This window comes from Lepidochelys kempii, chromosome 27, assembly GCF_965140285.1.
Source record: "Lepidochelys kempii isolate rLepKem1 chromosome 27, rLepKem1.hap1, whole genome shotgun sequence".
NCBI lineage: Eukaryota > Metazoa > Chordata > Testudines > Cheloniidae > Lepidochelys > Lepidochelys kempii.
Window position 1 is genome coordinate 2,408,706 of NC_136406.1, and position 16,096 is coordinate 2,424,801.

Below are 16,096 nucleotides of genomic sequence, written 5' to 3' on the forward strand. Positions count from 1 at the left end.
TAATTGGGGGTGGGTCCTGCTTTTGAGCAGGGGGTTGGACTAGATGACCTACTGAGGTCCCTTCCAACCCTGATATTCTATGATTCTATGATTCTTTGTTTTGTTCTATCCCCTTTGATAGCTTTGGCACAAGGCAGGAATCCTTTGTGTCTCTCTCTGCGTCCCGTCCCCCCCCTTCTAAATGAAAAGACACCAGATTTAAGATGGATTCCAGTATCAGGTGACATGGTCACATGTCACTGTAAGACCTCATTCAGGTAAACAGCCATTTACAGTCAATTGTCCTAGTCAATGGGAGTCATCAAGATTCTACACCACCGTTAATGGCCCACACTTTGCATAATTACAATAGGACTTCAGAGTTATATTTTATATTTCTAGTTTCAGATACAAGAACGATACATTCATACAAATAGGATGAATATATTCAGTAGATTATAAGATTTGTAATGATACCTTACAAGAGACCTTACAAGGCCTACATGGCCTACCAAACCATTTCATAAGGCTCACAGCCTGCTTCAACACAATATACTAACAGCTGATTCATTAGCATTTTTTCATCATGTTTACATTTTAGTTTACACAAGTGTGTTAATAGGTTGTTTCTCTGTACAGTATTGTCTATCTAAATACAGATGAAATAAGCGGAACTTAAAATAGATATCAATACAGGTGACTTTAAGTATTAAAGTATGTAGAATCTGTTTGCTACATGTATGCATAACACAAGGTTATGCTTAGATTTATGAGGCTTTCCTGTGTAATAAGGTTGGGCAACACACATGTATAGGAATAGGGTAATATCACTTTAAATAGATTGTGAGCCCTCTTGTGGTGCTCACAGTGTTCTGTGGATTTTAGAAGCCTCCGGAAACCAGTTGCATCCTGCTGCTCTAGGTAGCTAGGCCTGCCATGTTTGCGTAGGGTTAGTAAACACGAGAGTTGGCTTAGGATAATGATACCTCCTTTATGAAGCACTTTGAGGGCTACTAATGAAATGTGCTAGATAAGTGCTAGGTTTTATTATTATTGTTATGATTATTGTTATTATTTTTGATGGAAAATACAGTTTTCACAAAATCAAAATTTTCTTCAGAAAAATTTCAGTTTTGCTGAACTTTTTTGATTTTCCTTTGGCAAAATCCAAATATACCATTTTGGTTTAGGTTGGCCCAAATTGAAACATTTCAGTTTGTTGAACTAAATCAAACCATTTAGTTTCGAGCCAGTTTGATATTAATCTGTCTGCATGAGCTATCACGGTACCTCATGGGAGTAGTAGTTTGGGCTTCCTGTCTGGACTACATCTCCCATGATGCACCAAAGTCTCCCCTCTGATAAAGTGACAGAAGTGCATCATGGGAGTCCCATAACTTTGGTGCATCATGGGGGATGTAGTCTGGCCAGGGAGCGGGGCCCATATGACTAACTGCAATATATCAAACAGATGCAGTTTAATGTTGAACTGACTTGTAACAAAAAATTTTAGACAGACAAGGTGGGTGAGGAGTATCTTGTATTGGACCAACCAGTTGGTGAGAGAGACAAACTTTTGAGCCACACAGAGTCCTTCTTCAAGTCTGGGAAAGGTACTCAGAGTGTTACAGCTAAATGCAAGGTGGAACAGATTGTTTAGCATAAGTAGTTAGCAGACATTGTAAGGGCCCATTCAAGGTAGAGTGGTCCATTAACACCTCTGCAGACCTAGGACAAAAAGAGGGGGTTAGTGGGTTACAGATTGTTGTAATAAGCCATAAACTGTAATGCTGGGATGCTGTAATGCTTTTCCAGCCCCAAACCCCAAGAAGAGCTCTGTATGGCTGAAAGCTTGTCCCTCTCACCAATGGAAGTTGGTCCAATAAAAGATGTGACCTCACCCACCTTATATCTCCCTAATATCTGGGGACTGACACAACTACAACTATACTGCGTACAACAATTTTTTTGTCATTTATGAATTTAAATTTTTCTGAGCAATTTGTTCCATGGAAAGTTTTACTGTTTCATTTTTGCCCTGATCTGGGACCAAAAAACTGTTTAAATATCAGAGTTTCTCCCAGGACAGAGACTTTGCTTTTCACAGAGCTCTGGTACATATGGTTATGTGGAACCCAGCTGTACACTGTGATTTCTTCGCATTATTTATCTGGTGTAAAGAGCATGAGACACAACACATTGTCAGTGGGAACCATGGTATCAAACAAATAGGACAGAATTATTCTTAGCGCCAATCAAATGGGACCAAACCCAACCAACACAGAGGACCTATAGGAAAGTGAATGTGATCTTGGAGGAATCTTGTAGCTTAGCTGTTGGGAGGGAACCCTATTTGACTGTATGACTTGCCTTCCCTTTGCAAACAGGAAGCTGTTTTCCACTCCAGAGCTATGGTCTAGCAGAATACACGTAACAGTGGCAGGTACAAACTCCTCAGTTCTAGTCCTGGCTCTGCCACTGAGTTGTTGTGTGGTGTTAGGACAGTCACTTAACTGCTGGGTCTCAGTGCCTCCATCGGCATGATGCGGGATAACAATACTTGTCTATTGCACTGGGTGGGCTATGGGGTGATTGCCAAGGGCTGCATGACCCTGACTTAGCCGATCCAGCTGTTGTCAGACTTCAAGAAAAGAAATGACTGATCCTTTGAGCAGAATGTATTCACGTTGGCTTTAGGGGATCTGTATTTTGTCTGGCTTCCTATGGAGCTAGTAATCCTCATTGCATAGGTGAATGACCCAGTCTGCTGCACACCCCCTGCGCTGCGTGCATCCTAATTCCCACAGGGGGTTGCACAGACGAGGAAGGAGCCAGGGGGATCAAATCTTTAAAGACTAGCTTGCTTCAGTGCAGCTGCTCTCTTCTTATAGAGCAACTGCACCCCCGCTCGCAGAGATGGGCAGGCACCATGCAGATTCTGAGGCTGCTGCAGCCTCACCTGCCTTTGGCTTTCACTTTGAACGACAGCATGTTGACGCAGTAATGTTTTTATTTCTAACACCTAACTGAGGATCTGGTGTGAAATTTCTCCTTTACTGACTGCAGTGAGTCGACCCAGGACTGGGGAGAAGGGAGGTGTGGTTGGGTAACCTCTCTGCAGGTGGGGGTCCTGAGTTCTGATGAGGGAGGCCATGGGGTGTCAACTGATGAGGAGACCCCTTTCTCTTTTGGGGATGACTTGCCCTGGTGCCCACCAAATGATGGCTACACTCTCCAGATGCCACCTGATGACTTGCTCATTTCCACCCCCAACGCTAACGTTGTTCTTGGTTTTCCCAGGCTGCCTGAGGGAGTGGGATGGCGTCAGCTGCTGGCCGGCGGTGTCAGTTGGCCAGTCCCAAGCAGTGACCTGTCAAGAGATCCTTCAAGTATTCAAGAAATCTCAAGGTGTAGTGCTGGCACCCCACAGCCCTCTAGTAAAGGGGCCGGTATCCCTCAAAGCCACCGCGCTGGGGGCTCTGTGCTCGGGTAGCTGGTTCCTCACTCCCACCTCTTGCTGGGAATGGAGACTAGAGCTGGGGGGTGAATCGTTTTCAGCAAATAGTAAATTTGCACAAAAATGCATTTCACGGGACTCTGAAACTTTTCCCAAATTCGGGAGGAATTCGGTGAATAGAAAAAAAAGGAAGAATATTTTTGAAAAGCCGAAAAGCTTCGCTTTGGCCATTTCAGTTTCTGATTGAATGAAACATTTCAATCAGTGATTTGCTCAGTTCTAGCGGAGGCTGCTCCTATGGCCCTTGGGGAGGGCAGCGTCTCAGGAATCACCCCACCCCTTATTCAACAGAGACACAGCCTGAGTGCCCCTTCAGCATCTGTCACCCATCCAACAGTCAGGTGCCTCCTCCCCTTTAGGCTCTGGCAGATTCTGGCTTGCGGCGCCATGTAGAGCAGGCCCACAGGCTGCTTCTGGCACCAGTCCCCCAGCCCTGAGCCTCTGCAGCTGCACATGCACCCCTGTCTTTTTCTCCAGCACCCCTCTTTTCCTGGGCTGGAAGAAGAAGTGGGATCTCTAATCCTGCCAGCTCCCTAACTAGCCAGGCCTTTCCCACTGCTGATACCTGGAAAGGGGTTGTCTAGCCACCCAGCAGCCTACTCACAGGGGCTGCCCTAGAGAAGGAGAGGGCTTCTCCCATGGGTAGTCCCTCTGTCTGCCTGCAGGTGGAGTGACCCTTCTGGACAGAGTCAGAGAGAGAGAGAGGGCACCAGGCTTATAACAGGGTCAGCAGAGGCTGTCATGGGATTCAGAGTAACAGCCGTGTTAGTCTGTCTTCACAAAAAGAAAAGGAGTACTTGTGGCACCTTAGAGACTAACCAATTTATTTGAGCATGAGCTTTCATGAGCTACAGCTCACTTCATCGGATGCATACCGTGGAAACTGCAGAAGACATTATATACACACAGAGACCATGAAACAATACCTCCTCCCACCCCACTGTCCTGCTGGTAATAGCTTATCTAAAGTGATCATCAAGTTGAGCCATTTCCAGCACAAATCCAGGTTTTCTCACCCTCCGCCCCCCCCCCCCCCCCCCCCACACACACACAAACTCACTCTCCTGCTGGTAATAGCTCATCCAAAGTGACAACTCTCTTCACAATGTGTATGATAATCAAGGTGGGCCATTTCGAGCAACAAATCCAGGTTTTCTCACCCCCCCCCCCCCCAGACGTTCTGGTTAAACTTGGATTTAAACTTAGAGAGTGGTCAGTTTGGATGAGCTATTGCCAGCAGGAGAGTGAGTTTGTGTGTGTGTTTCCGGGGGGGGAGGGTGAGAAAGCCTGGATTTGTGCTGGAAATGGCCCACCTTGATTATCATGCACATTGTAGGGAGAGTGGTCACTTTGGATAAGCTATTACCAGCAGGAGAGTGAGTTTGTGTGTGTGGTTTTTGGAGGGGGGTGAGGGGGTGAGAGAACCTGGATTTGTGCAGGAAATGGCCCACCTTGATTATCATACACATTGTGAAGAGAGTGGTCACTTTGGATGGGTTATTACCAGCAGGAGAGTGAGTTTGTGTGTGGGGGGGTGGAGGGTGAGAAAACCTGGATTTGTGCTGGAAATGGCCCAACTTGATGATCACTTTAGATAAGCTATTACCAGCAGGACAGTGGGGTGGGAGGAGGTATTGTTTCATGGTCTCTGTGTGTATATAATGTCTTCTGCAGTTTCCACGATATGCATCCGATGAAGTGAGCTGTAGCTCACGAAAGCTCATGCTCAAATAAATTGGTTAGTCTTTAAGGTGCCACAAGTACTCCTTTTCTTTTTGTCATGGGATTGAGTCACCCCTTGGAGTAAATTCATGCACACTCTAGCCCTGAACACGCTAGGGTGCTGTGCACCGTTAGTAGCTGGACACTTGCAGTGGACAGTGGAGAGGCTGCCAGTTGCGCTGGGCCCTGGCAGTGCCAGCCTAGTTCCCCACACCTTTCTGGGCAGCCCTCTCAAATTCCAGCCCGCCTTAAAGGGGCAGGGGCCAGGGCAGAAGGAGGTCATTCCAAATACCATCATCACAGTGAGTTGGGGGCAGGAAGGTCTGATGTAAAGGCCACCAGAGAGCAGTGCAATGCTCTCAGCCTGGTGCAATGCACATATCTCCTGACATGTGCAGTGTGGCTTTCTGGCTCTGGGCAGCTGCACTGATGGGCAGTAGTGCCCTGGGCATGCACCTTAAAATAGTTACCTGTAGGCAGCAGTGGGGCGTAGTGGAGGGAATGTTGGCCTGGGACACAGCAAGCTTGAGTTCTATTCCTGGCTCTGCTGCTAGGTGAATCATGTCCCTGCTCTGTGCCTCAGTTTCCCCGTCTGTAAAATGAGGATAATGATGGTGACCTCCTTGGCAAAGTGCTGTGAGATCTACTGCTGACAAGTGCTAGATATGAACCGGATATTATTATTATTTCGAAGCTGTTCTTTCCTGGTAGCAAAGCAGGAGTCCCTTATTGGGCTTTGACTGCAGCCAAGCTAGGTTCTGAGTGCACTCATTTCAGCATTGTCAGAGCACAAAGAAAACTGACCAGCCACAGGGGCAAATAAGTATAATTTACTAATGCTCTGGGGCTTTGATAAACATTTGCCTTGGGTCATAGTGTAGGCCTGGGACAGGTCAGCTGAGACGGAGACTTGCTGAGAATCTTACCAGCAACTGAGGCTGTGATGACATGATCTTTGGGATGTATATATGTGATATGATGTATGTTGGGGCTAATCCATAGACAGTACACGGAGGGCTGTGTGATGACCTCCAATCTAGTTCTTTGTGCTGGGTGGGATTCCCAAAAGCTCTCGGCACTGGCTTTACTGCTCCCAGTGCCACCAGCTGGAGCAGGGTTAGGCCAGTGCTGAGTGGTCTGGGACCTGGCATGAGTGGCGTCGAGTCCCCTCCACATCCCTCTTCTCCAGTTACAGCAGGGTTGTCAGTGCCAGGCATCCAGGATGGGGCCCCCAGCTTCAAGCCTCAGGGCATGGCTGAGAACCAGAAACTGACATCGGAGCCCCTTAGAACAGAAACACTACAGTGCAGCCTGGGAGCTGGGGCAGAGGGTTGGGGGCTGGGGCAGGATCTGGGGTGCTGGCAAGGAGGTTGGGGGTTGAGGTCCTTGTAAGAGCTTCACTTTGTTGATGCAGTGTTGATACGCAAGAACTGCACAGAGTCTGGCTGGAGCAGCCCCAGCCCTCCGTACTACGCCTGTGAGCTGGATGGCAGCAATAAGGACACAGAAGCCAAGGCAAGTGCAGCAAGACTGTGCCAGGGAATGGGGCAGGGGCTGGTCTCCCCATTGCAAGGCTCTGCTGGGGAGTGGGGCGGGGGCTGGTATCCCCATTGCAAGGCTCTGCTGGGGAGTGGAACGGGGGCTGGTATCCCCATTGCAAGGCACTGCTTGAGAGTGGGAGGGTGTCTGGTATCCCCATTGCAAGGCTCTGCTGGGGAGTGGAATGGGGGCTGGTATCCCCATTGCAAGGCACTGCTTGAGAGTGGGAGGGGGGCTGGTATCCCCATTGCAAGGCTCTGCTGGGGAGTGGGGCAGGGGCTGGTCTCCCCATTGCAAGGCTCTGCTGAGGAGTGGAACGGGGGCTGGTATCCCCATTGCAAGGCACTGCTTGAGAGTGGGAGGGGGGCTGGTATCCACATTTCAAGGCATTGCTGGGGAGTCAGGTGGGGACTGGTATCCCCATTGCAAGGCTGCGCAGGGGACTCTGGGGTTTGCCACTTAATGGAAGAGTTGTTTAAAAATGAACCAGCCTAGATTTAATTAAACACTGATGAGGGCCCACATCTGCACCAAACTGAACTCCACTAACTGGGGCAGGCTGGGTCCCCTGGGGCTGGTGGGCAGGTTGTCGGGGGCTCTAGGGAGTAGGCTGGGTCCCCTGGGGCCAGTGGGTGGTTAGCCGGGGTCTCTCTGGGGCAGGCCGGGTCCCCTGGGGCTGGTGGGCAGGTTGTCAGGGGCTCTAAGGAGCAGGCTGGGTCCCCTGGGGCTCATGGGCGGTTTCTGGGGGCTCTAGGGGGCAGGCCTGGTCCCCTAGGGCTGGTGGGCAGTATGCCGAGGTGTCTAGGGGGCAGGTCGGTCCCTTGGGGCCCTCATGGATGGTGGCATGAACACCACAGGACCCAAAGTCTGTCAGCAGCATGTCCTCCCCCACCCCACATTTCCACCCCACTGAGGGTCCAGAGGGTCGGTGGTGCTCCCAGCTGTGCGGCCATACTCTAGTGCCCGCACAGCTTCCTGGCACTGCCGTGCTGACCTGCTAGCTCAGCTGTGCCTTTCTCTTCCAGGGGGCCTACTTTGCCACCGTGAAGGTGCTTTATACCTGCGGCTACTCCACCTCCCTGGCTGCTCTGCTCCTGGCCATCGGCATCTTCTCCTGCTTCAGGTAGGGCTGTGGCCCCGACAGCTCCGTGCGCTGCGGGAGGGCAGGAGGTAGCTGAGCCCCTTGCCTGCTGCCAGGCCAGATCTAGGTCCCAATTGCTCACAGCCACTGGCGTCCAGGGGTTTGCCATGAAGTGACGGAAGCCAACTAGAGCAGGGGATACAGCAGGCGGATTTGAGCCAGTGGGAGCGTGGGGAGAATGTGGGAGGTGGAGGAGACCCTTACTAATGGGAGGAAACAGGAGTGCTTACTGGCAAAGTGGAATCTGCCCCCCCATTCGACCCACCAACACACAGATACAGAGTGGGGACATTGAGTCTGCAGGCTGCTGATTCCAGGTGTCAGTGGCTTGGTTGCAGTCATAGGTTGCTCCCAGTAGCAGGGGAAGCTTCCTAAACGTGGGGGGGGGGCTACTGTTGCCCGAACTGTGGCCCCACCCCTGCACTGCCCCTTCCTCCCTGCTCACTCCTCTCTGCCCCCTTACAGCCGGTAAAAAAAGGTTTTAAAAGTGGTGGGGCCATGGCCTCCTGCCCCCGCTCTGTTCCGATGCCCTGGTTGCTCCCGTCTGCTGCAGGCTCAGGGACCATCTACACTGGAGCTGGGGGGATAATCTCTACCTTGGGGAGACATACACATGCTAGCTTTGACTGAGTTAGCATGTTACAAATAGCAGCATGGCCACGGCGGTGTAAACAATGCCCTGGGCTAACTGCTCCAGTCCATGCTCCTCCAAGACCCTAGGTATGATCAGCCCTTCCTCTCTATACAAAGTCCAAGATGCATTTGCTACAAAGGGCCCCATTCTCCACTGATCTGCCCTTGGAGCTGTCATTCACCCCAGTGTGAAGTGCAGGTGAACTCCAGCGTTCTGATCTGGCAGCTTTTCTCACTTGTCTCCATGATGGCAGGAGGTGCAGGTAGGGTAGACAGGGACACATTTCACTTAAATGCTATTTGAACAACAATAAATCCCCAAATAACACTGCCCAGCTTAGACAGGCCAGTCTACAGAAGTGGAATCTGGAACATTTGTTTCTTCTTCAGTGTCATGTGAGTAGCTCCTGTTGCCACCTCCTGCAAACCCAGCTGATGTTACCCTGACACTGCCAAGCGTCAGTCACTCACATCACGTCAGAGATGAAAGAAATTCATGTTTTTCTTCTCAGTTCTAGCTGAAGAAGTGAAGCCCCTCTGCAAAATGGCCTCTAGGGGAACAGGTGTGACCTGAATTCTGCAATCTTTATGGGCAATGTTTCATAGAATCATAGACTATCAGGGTTGGAAGGGACCTCAGGAGGTCATCTAGTCCAACCCACTGCTCAAAGCAGGACCAGTCCCCAATTTTTGCCCCAGATCCCTAATGGCCCCCTTAAGGATTGAACTCACAACTCTGGGTTTAACAAGCCAATGCTCAAACCACTGAGCTATCCTCCCCCCCACCAATGTTTGAATGATTCTGTACTCACAGTGCTCTGTCTGTTGTAGTTGTGGGCTAACAGACATTGCCCTGGCAATGAGGGGCGATCAACAGGTTATCTCAAGTGCTTATATACAAATGCACAAAGCCTTGGAAACAAGCAGGGAGAACTGGAGGTCCTGGTGATGTCAAGGAACTATGACGTGATCGGAATAACAGAGACTTGGTGGGATAACTCACATGACTGGAGTACTGTCATGGATGGTTATAAACTGTTCAGGAAGGACAGGCAGGGCAGAAAAGGTGGGGGAGTAGCACTGTATGTAAGGGAGCAGTATGACTGCTCAGAGCTCCGGTACGAAACTGCAGAAAAACCTGAGTGTCTCTGGATTAAGTTTAGAAGTGTGTGCAACAAGAGTGATGTAGTGGTGGGAGTCTGCTATAGACCACCGGACCAGGAGGATGAGGTGGATGAGGCTTTCTTCCGGCAGCTCACGGAAGCTACTAGATCGCATGCCCTGATTCTCATGGGTGACTTTAATTTTCCTGATATCTGCTGGGAGAGCAATACAGCGGTGCATAGACAATCCAGGAAGTTTTTGGAAAGCGTAGGGGACAATTTCCTGGCGCAAGTGCTAGAGGAGCCAACTAGGGGGGGCGCTTTTCTTGACCTGCTGCTCACAAACCGGGTAGAATTAGTGGGGGAAGCAAAAGTGGATGGGAATCTGGGAGGCAGTGACCATGAGTTGGTTGAGTTCAGGATCCTGACGCAGGGAAGAAAGGTAAGCAGCAGGATACGGACCCTGGACTTCAGGAAAGCAGACTTCGACTCCCTCAGGGAACGGATGGCCAGGATCCCCTGGGGGACTAACTTGAAGGGGAAAGGAGTCCAGGAGAGCTGGCTGTATTTCAAGGAATCCCTGTTGAGGTTACAGGGACAAACCATCCCGATGAGTAGAAAGAATAGTAAATATGGCAGGCGACCAGCTTGGCTTAATGGTGAAATCCTAGCGGATCTTAAACATAAAAAAGAAGCTTACAAGAAGTGGAAGGTTGGACATATGACCAGGGAAGAGTATAAAAATATTGCTCGGGCATGTAGGAATGTTATCAGGAGGGCCAAATCGCACCTGGAGCTGCAGCTAGCCAGAGATGTCAAGAGTAACAAGAAGGGTTTCTTCAGGTATGTTGGCAACAAGAAGAAAGCCAAGGAATGTGTGGGCCCCTTACTGAATGAGGGAGGCAACCTAGTGACAGAGGATGTGGAAAAAGCTAATGTACTCAATGCTTTTTTTGCCTCTGTTTTCACTAACAAGGTCAGCTCCCAGACTGCTGCGCTGGGCATCACAAAATGCGGAAGAGATGGCCAGCCCTCTGTGGAGATAGAGGCGGTTAGGGACTATTTAGAAAAGCTGGACGTGCACAAGTCCATGGGGCCGGACGAGTTGCATCCGAGAGTGCTGAAGGAATTGGCGGCTGTGATTGCAGAGCCACTGGCCATTATCTTTGAAAACTCGTGGCGAACCGGGGAAGTCCCGGATGACTGGAAAAAGGCTAATGTAGTGCCAATCTTTAAAAAAGGGAGGAAGGAAGATCCTGGGAACTACAGGCCAGTCAGCCTCACCTCAGTCCCTGGAAAAATCATGGAGCAGGTCCTTAAAGAATCAATCCTGAAGCACTTGCATGAGAGGAAAGTGATCAGGAACAGCCAGCATGGATTCACCAAGGGAAGGTCATGCCTGACTAATCTAATCGCCTTTTATGATGAGATTACTGGTTCTGTGGATGAAGGGAAAGCAGTGGATGTATTGTTTCTTGACTTTAGCAAAGCTTTTGACACGGTCTCCCATAGTATTCTTGTCAGCAAGTTAAGGAAGTATGGGCTGGATGAATGCACTATAAGGTGGGTAGAAAGCTGGCTAGATTGTCGGGCTCAACGGGTAGTGATCAATGGCTCCATGTCTAGTTGGCAGCTGGTATCAAGTGGAGTGCCCCAAGGGTCGGTCCTGGGGCCGGTTTTATTCAATATCTTCATAAATGATCTGGAGGATGGTGTGGATTGCACTCTCAGCAAATTTGCGGATGATACTAAACTGGGAGGAGTGGTAGATACGCTGGAGGGGAGGGATAGGATACAGAAGGACCTAGACCAATTGGAAGATTGGGCCAAAAGGAATCTGATGAGGTTCAATAAGGATAAGTGCAGGGTCCTGCACTTAGGATGGAAGAACCCAATGCACAGCTACAGACTAGGGACCGAATGGCTAGGCAGCAGTTCTGCGGAAAAGGACCTAGGGGTGACAGTGGACGAGAAGCTGGATATGAGTCAGCAGTGTGCCCTTGTTGCCAAGAAGGCCAATGACATTTTGGGATGTATAAGTAGGGGCATAGCGAGCAGATCGAGGGACGTGATCGTTCCCCTCTATTCGACATTGATGAGGCCTCATCTGGAGTACTGTGTCCAGTTTTGGGCCCCACACTTCAAGAAGGGTGTGGATAAATTGGAGAGAGTCCAGCGAAGGGCAACAAAAATGATTAGGGGACTGGAACACATGAGTTATGAGGAGAGGCTGAGGGAGCTGGGATTGTTTAGCCTGCAGAAGAGAAGAATGAGGGGGGATTTGATAGCTGCTTTCAACTACCTGAAAGGGGGTTCCAAAGAGGATGGCTCTACACTGTTCTCAATGGTAGCAGATGACAGAACGAGGAGTAATGGTCTCAAGTTGCAGTGGGGGAGGTTTAGATTGGATATTAGGAAAAACTTTTTCACTAAGAGGGTGGTGAAACACTGGAATGCGTTACCTAGGGAGGTGGTAGAATCTCCTTCCTTAGAGGTTTTTAAGGTCAGGCTTGACAAAGCCCTGGCTGGGATGATTTAACTGGGAATTGGTCCTGCTTTGAGCAGGGGGTTGGACTAGATGACCTTCTGGGGTCCCTTCCAACCCTGATATTCTATGATTCTATGATTCTATGATTCCTGTAGCTAATTAGCAACCAGAGCTATTCAGTGTTGGGGCCTTGCCCGGATACAGCTGCCCTCTTGCTATAAAGGCTGAGAGTTCAAGCCCCCTGGGTATAGATCTAAAAATTAACTTAGCAATTTTCCCCCTCTCAACTTGCTTATACGGTGGAATCATTAATGGCATCTAGCACTTATGCCCCAAGTATTCCCCAGGTGAAAAAGCTAAAGGAGGAGAAGGCTGGGTGATTTCTGAGAAGCAACCTTGACAGACAAGGGCAAGCCAGGGAAACAGGATACAGTTTGAGGGACTGCCTAGGAATCTGGGGTGTGGCAGGTTGAATCAGACCAGTGTCCATCTAGGCCAAGGTCCTGTCTTTAACAGGGCTAGAAGCGGCTGCTTGAGAGGAAGGTAAAAGGTGGGATAACCTGCCCCTAGGAAAAGTCTCCTCCTCACCCCTTGTAAGGAGCAGCAGGTCAAGAAAATGGGATTGCAGAGTCCTTGGCAGCAGCCATCTCCACGCCAGCACCTAACGGCTGTGGCAGTGGACGCACTTGGCAGGGGGCTGACTAACATGACATTCCTGGTTGCTGATTGGCCTGGACATACTATTTAAGCCTGGGGAGGGTACAGGAAGTTTGTCTGTGCAACTAGGTGGATCCCCAGCTAGTTGCTGCTACAGACCTAGCTTCCTCACTCTGGTTCCTGACCCTGGCTTTTCCCTCCTGGCTCTGATACCTAGTTTCTGATTCGGCTTTGTGTCCTGCTTCTGACTTCTGGTTAGTGACCTCGCCTTTACCACCTGGCCCTGACTCTTGGCTCCTGACTTGGCCTCAACTCCAGATTCTGTTCCTGATCCCACAGAGACCCACAATTCTGATTACTGATGTCTGACTCTGGCTCTCGCTGTGAGGCCGGCGGCCCATGACCTGGCTCTGACAGCTTGCACAGACCATCTAAACGCAGCCCATGCAATGCCCTGGTGAGGGAAGAAGGCGTTTCGGTGCCCAGACGAGCCGAAGGGTCTCTGGATATGCCGGAGTGGATTGTTGAAATATAGGCAGAAAATCAGGCTCCACGTGCTCGTGCAGATGTTGTCAGAAAATCAAATCTGGCGTGACCAGGTAACCTATGTGCAGGAGGGAAATGCTTCATTCCAAACTTGGGGCACGAGCCTGTTCCCGGAACAAGGCCCCACCATGCCTTTGCCTGAACGGTTTGACAGGGACCAGCGGAAGTTCAGAGGTGTCATGAACCAGTGCCGCTTCCTCTTCATCTTTTGCCCTCAGGCCTTCCCCGCTGAACAGGCCAAGGTGGGAATGGTGATAAGACTGCTGTTGGGATAGGCCTTAGACTGGGCCTCTCCCTTTCTGGAGCAGGGCAGCAAAGCAATTGTCTTCCTAAGAGCCTTCTCTACCATCCTTAACAAGCTCCATCTCACCCATTCAGAAACTCCATTCAGAAACTCCAGCAAGGGTCAGAGCCGGCCGCCACATATGCCATTTGATTCCCTCAGCTTACTGAATGTACAGAGTTGTATGAGGCAGCCCAGCTGTGCCAGTTCAGGGCAGGGCTGAGCGAAGAGATCAAACACGTGTTGGCTCAGGTGAAGGCTGCCATGGACTTAACTGCGTTCATGGACTTGATTCTTCACATTGATAACTGTCTGCATGAGTGAAGAGAGAAGAGCGGTCCCACTCCAACACCTCCAGACCAGAATCCTGAGGCTACGCAAGTGGGCCTGACCCAAAGGTGGCTGACTGTCACATCGGAACCGTTCTCAACAATCTATTCTGTTACTATGGTAAGGTGCGCCGCACACTTGCTTCAAGTCCCTTAAGAACCCTTACTCAGCAGGGGTCAGGAACAAATGAGCCCAGGCCCCGTAGGCGGGCTAGACCTAGGCAAAACCTCAGAGCTACCCCTTGGAATGCCCCCCAAACCCTGCCTGGGACCTGTCCCAGGTTACTAAGACTCTCACCACACCACTAGCTGCCAGTTCAGCTGTACATCCCAGACAAGGCCCAGAGAATTCTCCCACAGTGGGCCATCATTGACTTCGGTGCTCCTCACAGCTTCATGAATGCAGAGATGGCCTGGGCTCTGCGAATTCTTGTCCCAACAGAAACCACACCTGGTTTTGCGGTGACAATAGATGGGACCCTCCTGTCCTCAGGACCAGTGACTCAGGAGACCATGTCACTGTGACTAGAGGCTGTGTGTGATACAGAGGATCCAAGAAGTATTGCAGTTCAGTATAATTCATTCCCCTCATTTCCCTTTGATCTTTGGCATAACCTGGCTGGCACGTCACAATCCACGCATCCATTGGTGAGACCAAAAGGTTATCTTCTCTTCCACGTACTGCAGGCAGGTCTGTCTGTGCACTGTGGACCACAAATCCCTGGACCCTGGGTCTCACTGCCAGACAACAGCAACTCAAGCATTGTCTGGACCCCATGCCGCAGCCATCAGCCAGAGTATATGCTCCTCAGAGATGACCCTCCATGTTCCCAAAAAATATCAAGACTATGCCAACATCTTTGAAAAAAGAAATGCAGATGCACAGCCCCCATATTGAGACTGTAACTGTCCTATAGACTTGCAGCCCAGAGCCAAAGTTCCATATGGCTGGATCTCTGCGATGTTAGAGCTGGAACTCATAGTCCTCTGTTGGTATATCCAGGAGAACCTTGTTAAGGGATTCAACTGTCACTCAACATCTCCTGCCAGAGCTCCTGTTCTTTCTGTAAAGAAGAGAGATGGGTCCCTTTCCCAGGTATCTGGCTCGTAGGTCTTGCCCACATGCTTAAGGTCTAACTGATTGCCATATTTGGGATCAGGAAGGAATTTTTCCCTGGGTCAGATTGGCAGAGAGCCTGAGAGTTTTTCACTTTCCTCCACAAAATGGGGCATGGGTCACTTGCAGGTTTAAACTAGTGTAAATGGTGGATTCTCTGTAACTTGTAGTCTTTAAACTATGATTTGAGGACTTTGGTAACTCATCCAGAGGTTAGGGGTTTATTACAGCAGTGGGTAGGTGAGGTTCTTTGGCCTGCAAAGTGCAGGAGGTCAGACTACATAATCATGATCATCTCTTCTGACCTTAAGGTCTATGAGTCTCTGTTTAGACTACCAAGCGCTAAACCAAGTGATGGTTTGGGACTGATAACCTCTGCCACTAATCCTGGAACTGTTGGACCACGTCTGATCTGCTCAGGTGTTCACCAAACAGAATTTTTGAGGGGCCTACAATTTAGTACACATCCAAGCAAGGGACAAGTGGAAGACAACCTTCCAAACATGCCATGGACACTTTGAATATTCAGTCATGCCATTTGGCCTCCCTAATGCCCCAGCTACATTTCAGCACTTCATTAACAACATATTCAAGGATATTCTAGACCAGAGGTAGACAAACTATGGCCCGCAGGCCACATCCTGCCTGTGGGACCCTCCTGCCCAGCCCCGGAGCTCCTAGCCTGGGAGGCTAGTCCCCGGCCCCTCCCCTGCTGTTCCCCCTCCACTGCAGCCTCAGCTCACAGCACCGCCGGCACAATGCTCTGGTGGCGGTGCTGCGAGCTCTTGCCAGGCTGCGGCTCTGCAGCTGCACGGTGGCATGGCTGGCTCCAGCTGGGTGGCACGGCTGCCTGTCCTGGTGCTCTGGGCGGTGCGGCTGTAGCGGTGCCAGCCTCTGGTGCTCCAGGCAGCATGGTAAGGGGGCAGGGAGCAGGGGTAGTTGGATAGAGGGCAGGGGAGTTTGGGGTGGTGGTCAGGGCTGTGGATAGGGGTTGGGCCGGTCAGAGGGTGGGGAACAGTCAGGAAGGAGGGGGGGTTGGATG

General features: G+C 50.4%; 1 pseudogene; it reads left to right on the forward strand.

The window, feature by feature from the left end:
- LOC140903742 (vasoactive intestinal polypeptide receptor 1-like) overlaps positions 1 to 16,096 on the forward strand; it is a 68,219-nt pseudogene that overhangs the window by 25,335 nt on the left and 26,788 nt on the right.